At 31.4% G+C, this 8128-nt stretch overlaps 1 long non-coding RNA gene across 1 annotated transcript; it reads right to left on the bottom strand.

The window, feature by feature from the left end:
• Nucleotides 1–2740: 2740 nt before the first annotated feature.
• LOC131601870 (uncharacterized) lies at nt 2741–7733 on the bottom strand. Its single transcript, XR_009283876.1, has 3 exons — nt 7032–7733; nt 4815–6457; nt 2741–4703 (listed from the first exon to the last, which is right to left on the bottom strand). It is a non-coding gene; the product is annotated as an uncharacterized LOC131601870 (long non-coding RNA).
• Between the last annotated feature and the right edge of the window lie 395 nt (nt 7734–8128).

Below are 8128 nucleotides of genomic sequence, written 5' to 3'. Positions count from 1 at the left end.
ATTAAGGAAATTTTTTTTAAAAAAAAAAGCGCTTCGGAAGTTCATTTCCGAAGCAGGGGTATTTTGGGATTTTCGCTGGGGGTGACCCCCATAGGGAGGTGGGTAAAGAAAAAATCTAAAAAAATTCTAATTATAATACTAAACAAAATAAAAAACAAAACTATGTGCAAACAAAATAAATGGGAGCATTGAGCAATCCAACTTCAAATAAATGGATCTTTATAGATTGTAGACAGTACGGACAAGATTCGAATTGTGGTTCTTTCCTCCACTTGTTAAAGGAGATATAACAAGACGTTGGATGATGGAAGCAATGTAGTATAGTACATATAGTGGCATGTGATTATGTCCAATTTGACATATAAAGTATAAGTTATCTTAGATCTATGTGCGCACATGTGGTTATAAATTGGGAATGGCTATAAACTTTTTCTTTCTTAATTAATACTATTATTTACTTCATTTTTAATTTATATTTTTAGTCTTGAGGTAAATTCAATATGATTATGAACCTCTCAAAACTAGTTTAACGCTGAATGTTTAACATTTCAAGTAAAATATGAATTTTACAATAATAGAAGTAAAAAAATATAAAATATTTTGTCAAAACTTAATAAAAATAGCAAGGTTCAACTTTGGATTGAGTTCATGTTAAATTCATATTATCTTTTATCTTTTATTATAAAATTCCCGGGGTTAAGTATCTTGTTATTCCTATAAATATCTCAAATTTCATTTTTAATCCCTATTAAAAAAATTGACATATTTTGGTCCCCACAAAATTATTATGCACATAGGTTTAGTCCCTAGTGTTAAACCAATGTGTATTTTTGAATGATTGTTTTACAGACATGTTTAGAACGTTATAAAAAGTTTCTCGAAAAAAAAAACTCAAAAATTGATCTCTAAGTCGAGATTCGTATTACTTTTATCATTATCTTTTGAAATTTAAAAAATTCATATTTAATTTTTCTCATTTAAAAAATTATATAATTTGATAAAGAAATATTTTATAATATACTAAACACGTATGAAAAAAATTATTCAAAAATTTTAAATTTTAAGGGTAATTAAACAGTTTTCAAAATTTTAAAAAATAGAAAGGACTAAAACTGCATGCATAAAAATTTTATAAGGACTAAAATATGTCATTTTTTTAATAGGGACTAAAAATAAAATTTGATATATTTATAGGAACCAAAAACATACTTAACCCAATTTCTAATTGTTTTTTTATAATGAATATAGATACTTTTTATTAGAACGGTCAGAAATTTAATAAAATCGATTCAATTCATATATATTAACGGTTAGAAATTTAATAAAATCGGTTCAATTCATATATGATTCAACTAAGTAATAATGTTATACTACCTAATGTTGATATGGACATTCATTCACATATACAATATTGGATTACAATTTTCATCTTCATATATCAACAGGTGATCTACATCCCATGGTCGTCCACACTCCACATTAGACAAATTAAGAACAATTTTAATCGTCTTGCAGGGGCGGAGTTATAGCCTAGCGAGCCCGGACACGCGCCCGGGCTCAACCCCTCATTTCGTTGTATACTCTCCATTAAATAGTTGGTTTTTTAGACAACACTAGGAGCAAAATTAGTAATTTTTAGACAAAAAATTAAGTGAAAAATTAGTAAAAATAGGGTGTAAAATTTTTTGACAAAATTAAGGGCAAAATTTTTAGACAAAATTAAGGGTAAAATTAGTAGAAACAGAGTGTAAAATTAGTAAAAACAATGTATAAATTTTTTGCCCGGGCTCTCTAAAATTTCTGACTCCGCCACTGTCGTCTTGTATATATAACTGAAACTTTGACTCACACCCATTTAATTTTTTAACACACTATTGCATGATTCCAATTCATTTAAACATTAAATTGGATGTTGGAGTACTAACATTTCAGATAGCTCTTTGATTACTGAAGAATCATAACCATCGTATTGGAAGCTTCACTGCAGGGATCATCTTCAATCTTTCATCTTCATATGGGGAGTCATTAGGCATGGTTGGGAAGATGCTTCTCTTGACAGTTAATTCATAATATATTTTCAACTAGGCAAAATTTCTTGTGACGCTAAATTGATTCTGGCCCTGAAAATGTTGGGTGAATTGTGTGTGTGGGGTAGGTGGAGTTGGCTAATCATCTTTTTATTGTGTGAGGTTGCTTCAGCAATCTGGTAGAGAGGTTTTAGGTGGGTGGGGCGGCTTGGGCCAATGCCACACTCGATTTTAGGAGTGTTTCAGAGTTGTTTCAGGGTCTAAATCAAAGGAAACACATGACTTAAAGCTTGATCTCGATCTGACATTCTGTGGATTGGACTATTTAGAAAATGCAAAATAAAGTTATTTCTTTTGGGAAAACTTATCAATTAATCATTGGTTGTCTAGGATTATTAGCTTGGTGTGGAAGTGGATACATGCTCATGCATGCTCCGAGTTTTGTAGTTTCTCTGATTGACTAGGAGTTAAACTCCCTCAAATAGCTAGGAAGTTAGGGTTGTGTAGGATCGCCACCTCTCCTTTTTGTTTTGGGTAGGTGATTGTATCTTCCTCTCCTCCTGCTCGCTATCTTGTGTAGGTGATTGTATCTTCCTCTCCTCCAGCTCGCTATCTCCCGAATTCTATTGTGTTTGTTGCTTAATGATATTAGAATGTTGGACTGGTTGACTTATGTTTTCTTTTCTGGTTGTTTTGTTGTTTTGCTTCTCTATTTAATCAGATTTATTTTTCTTCCACATTTCTGGTGTTTTTTCTAATTTTTGCAATTATTGTAATAAAAATTCATTGTAATATGTGATTTCTGTCTTGTTATTAAAGAAATTATATTTTATAAATCTAAAACTTAATAATTAGTAAAAATACAGTTCTATGAACTAGCAGAATTGTCTCAGTTTTAATGATTACATGCTTCTAGTAGGATGGATGAACAATCATAGAAATCACAAAACTAAAGCTGTTTTGTACATGCCATATTTCAAATGGATTCTACTATCACCTCACACAGCAGTGCCTACCTGGATAACTCCCCCATTCAGTTACTTTTCCCATACCAAAACTAAACAATGCACTCATGAGATTTGCTTATACATCCTTCATCTTACAATATACTTAGGGTTTGCCACGTTAATTACTCTTTTCAGTTTTTGAAAAACAAAAAACACAGCATTTAGGTATAACTTTTTTAAGGGTTAAAAATATATTTATAACCATAAAAAGACTACAAGTGACACTTAAAGTAAACAAATGACCCAGGTATTCATTGCTCTCCAAGTTTTCTTTTGTGGTCCTAACGGCTTTTTATTTGTGATTTTTTTTCAATATAAAAAATATGAATAAAGATATCAACACCTTAACCTTATGATACTGTTTTATTGTAGCTGTTTTTAATAGTGGCGGAGCTAATAATTTTAGGCAGTCTGGACAAAAAATTAATATTATTGATTATTTATCTGTTTTAATTTTCACATCCTATTTTTACTAATTTTGTTCATAATTTTGTCTAAAAATCGACTATTAAATTGGAGGAATACAAAGAAAATAGGAGTTGAGCCCGGGCGCGTGCCTGGGCTCGCTGGGCCTTAGAACCGTCCCCGGTTTTTATGGTATCAGACCGTTTTTTAAAGTGCGGAGAATTCTAAATTTCCCCCCTCACTTCTGTATCTCCAACTACAAACAAAAATGTATGTAAATCATAAACATGTTACTTTTATACTACTATACAGTAGATGTTTTTGTCAAAAATACAAGAAAAAATGATGTAAAAACTTACCTAAAATAGTAGGATATTATATAGAATAAATACATGGAGTTAATGGGTTGACATAAAGGTTGATGGTTTGGACCAGATCCATATTAAGGAGATTGAATGCTATCTATATTTTCTCTAACCAATATAGTACATTCACCATCAATCTTTCCTATAGTACTTAAAGCACCATTGACTATATATTGACAGTAATTGTGAATATTGAAAGTCCATATAGAAAATAAAAAGTAATTGAATATGAGTGGGCCTAATGCATGCAATATATATGATGAGTCTTGTTGTAATGTACGGAGAAATAGGGCAATATTATTTTTGGGTCGGGGGGTGGGGGGCTGTGGGGAGGGAAAAGGAGATTAATTTTGAGCAGAGATTGTACACAAGCCTCTCAATGATGTAGCATTAGGACAGTGATGGGGGCACACATATTTCCATGTGATTGGATCTTCAATCTTTTGAACATATTGAATCATTACTATCATCAATCATGAAGAAATGTAAGTCTAATTTTTTGAAAAAAGAAATGAAAGATTTACTATTTAACTTTGAGCATTAATAGTCCATAGAAGTAGGTTTGTTGGTAAATAAACTGACACTCTATCGTCTTAAAGACGATTCTGTTCTCATGTTTGTTAGAAGCACGAGGCAAACATTGCGGTGTGTTAGCAAAGAATTTGTTTAATAGCGCTATGTAAGTATGGTTTACCAGGCAAATTTGAGATTTGTGTTGTAGCTCATCTTGTACAACTTCAAAGACGACTATATTCTCATGTTGCCAGAAGCATGAGGCAACCATTGCGGTGTGCTTGTGAAGAATTTGTTTAAAATTTGTTTTCTTTTATCTTGAATCAAAGATTGGAAATGCAAAGTGTGAATACTGCAAATATTTGATTGAAGACTTCACCATCTCACTGACAATTGCATTTATGAAGAAAAAACTTTTAGCATTAATTAGTAATTGACTACAAGAGAAGTAACAAATAGAAGGACTGAAAAATCTCTGCCATAGAGATAGTGTGTACCTACAAGGGTCCAACTTGAAAGAGAACTGTTGGTCCACCAAGCAGGGATGTTTTCAGTATTATTAATAAAGCCAAAACCTTCATCATCATGGAAACTACTTAAAAGTTAAAACAATGTCCATTGTTTTGGTATATCCATGTTCCCAGCTTCAGTTTTCAATAATCTATTATATGCATTGAGAAAACAACTATGAATATTATCCATTCCAAAACGTATAATTAATTCTTGTATGATACATAATGTATAAGTATTCTTGTTAACACCAATGCAAGATATGTTATAATAGATGTATCTATATATTTTGACATGATACATGAAAGATCAAAAATACTAAAATAAAACGAAGAAAATAAGGCGAAAAAATGGTTTAAAATTGTCTTATGCAATAACAATGAATTTTGTGGTCTCAGTGACAGTTTCAAAACCCCAATTTGGACCACATTTTTCAGTATTTTGCTGCAACATTTACAGCTATGTTACAAGCACCAGAAGCAGCAGTGGATTTTTTACAGAAAGTGTAAAGATCCATGCATAGTAATGTTGTATCACCTAGAACAATGAATGAAGTTTTTAAGCCGATTAATTTTACCATCCAAAAAGGGGTAACAGCCCAGCTTAATGCCCATTTGTCTGTTATTTCTGTATAATCTTGGTTTTAACTGAGTAATGATATGAATAATGTCATACTATACAATTAAATAGCATTTTTTCATGCAATGAGGAGAATAAACTTTGTGGCTTGTGTGAAGGGAAACCCAAATCTCACAGGAAAAGAAAAGTTTTTGGCTATTTGAAAATCAGAATCAGAAGATGACAACAATCAATAAATCTTTTAACTTTAACTTTCTCTGTATAGACAACAAAAAAAAGACAATTAAGATATTTAAGATGTACCCCATTTGTTCTACACCGGACAAATGCTTTAAAATCACACAAAACTTCAAACACTGTGTTTGACGTCGCTACTTTAAACTTTAAGTATAAGTTCTAGTTCAGGGTCTTCTTATGCTCTTACACATAGTATTAAATTACACAAACAGTTGCAGGTGTTACGATTGCAGTCTCAATGCCATGAGACTTGTTGTTGCTGCAGCGTGAATAAATACTTATGAATTTATATTTTCGAAGAAGAATGAGATTTGGGATGCTAAAACTTGAATTTTTATAAGAGTTTTTTTTTAATAGCGAAAGAAAATGTTATAAAAAGAACAAAGAGCACTAGTACTAGTAGTGCGCAAGAGCAACAAACTCAGCAAAAGTCTAAGGGTCTAAAAAACAAACAGAAGGGCGAAAAACAACAGAAGCAGTAATGTTCATAATGCAATCGCACATACATTGCAATTTTGGTCCGATATTGTTGCATGAGTCAATATTGCAGCCATATCAGTTGCGAACTGCAATTTAAAACCATGTCAGGCCAATAATGTTAATTCAACTAAATAAGAGAAAACAAACTCACAGTATTTGTTTTCTTTGTAGGCAAATTAACACCAACTAAGATTGCCATCGAAGTTGTGTTATGATGAGAATTATCGGTCTTTGTTAAACTACGAGTCCTTCTTCGTAGATTATTCGAGACAGTTTTTCATAAACCTTACCTTACAACAAAAAATTGCAGACTTTGTTGAAGTTCTCTTGAGATCTGTAGGTAAAAAATTTATATTTAATCTTGCAATATACTATATTCAAGGAAAGACTAACTACACATCAAAAGTAAAAGTTACCATAATTATACCAACATATATATATCAACCGTACTATACAGTAGTCAACACCAATAAATCAAATACTCATTTTAGTTTCTTCTCCAGATTCGGATAAAGAATCATATATCATTGTCATCATCATCATCATCTATATTTAGAAACTGAAAAGACACCATTTCCATTCAAAGCATTTCTGTTGAAAAGGAATATACATAAATAGATCTATGAAGTCAGCAAAAAAACCCTAATTGCTAATTGCCCCTCCTCACTTCCCCATGTATGCCTATTTTTTCATACCCTAGGTTTTTCTGCAAAACTTGTAAAACCTATTTAATACACAGTAACATAATATTGAAATATAATAATAATAATATTGATATTAACAACAAAAATTATAAAAATAAAATATAAGGAAGTGCTGTAAACCCATGATACCATTAATTAAAAAAATAGGAGAAAAGAAAATTACAAATTTTCAGAAAAAAAATGAATATAAAAATGAAAACCCACCTGACAGAAGCACAAAAAGCAAAGTTGTTGAAAGGGTGAGAGAGCAGCTGCTTAAACATTGGTCAGATCTTTGACAGTATTTTTTAAAGCCGTTTATGGCTGATGCAGCATCATCAAGATTCTCAGTTAAAAAAAGACATAAGGAGTTGTTAAATTTACATTGATCAGATCAGAAACCAACCAACCAACCCACTTGCACTTTCATCATGTGAATCTTGATGATGCTACATCCGCAAATGACGACTGTTTATCTGTCCATGCAACTATGGCCTTCTTCCTGCCAATCCCATCCAAAACCAAAAGTACATATCATATCATGCCAGAAAAAGAAATATATTTTTAGATAAAAAGGCTCACGGAATATGTGTAAATATTTTTCTCACGGAATTTGTCTAAAGAGAAACTAAAAAAGAGGGAACAAGAGAGAAACTATGCAGGTGAAGAAGCTCTTTACTCGAAAAAGAAAACTAAATTAAAGCAGAAACTAAACCATTTGTTTTTTTTTTGTTGTAAAAACATCTATAGATCAAGAAAAGTGAAGGATAGGCTATCCTTTTTATCAAAATCAAGATAGCAATCTTTGTTAATATGTGAGATCTAACAATTAGGGGAAAAGAATAGGAGAATGAAGTTGATGGAAGAAAAAAAGGAAGAATGATGATGAGGGAAGAGAGAGAACTAATTTGGAGTTAGAAACACATAAGGTATTTGGTAACAGTGGAGAGACTAGGCAAGTGTATTATATATAAAGAGAGGGGCAGCATGGACAACTGAATACAAACTTTAGGTCTTGAATTAAAAAAACTGAGATTTTTTTTAAAGTTTTTTTTTTATAGAGTGGTATCCTTCCTTCTGTACCGACTAATCCACCAAAGAGTCCGAGAGCATTATTGCTCCACGTAGCCTCCGAAAATTGGTCCTACGCTCTTTCAAACTCACGAATTCAAGGGGAACAAACCCTTGAGACCCAAACACCCTCCCACTAGGTTAACCCTCTCGGGTTAGATTTTTTTAAAAGTTAATAAATAATAATATTTTAGAAATTTTATATATATATATATATATATATATATATATATATATATATATATATATAT

Source organism: Vicia villosa, linkage group LG5, assembly GCF_029867415.1.
Source record: "Vicia villosa cultivar HV-30 ecotype Madison, WI linkage group LG5, Vvil1.0, whole genome shotgun sequence".
Classification (NCBI taxonomy): Eukaryota; Viridiplantae; Streptophyta; class Magnoliopsida; order Fabales; family Fabaceae; genus Vicia; species Vicia villosa.
Note: the sequence above shows the minus strand (reverse complement) of the source record. Positions and strands in the feature narration are given on the sequence as shown.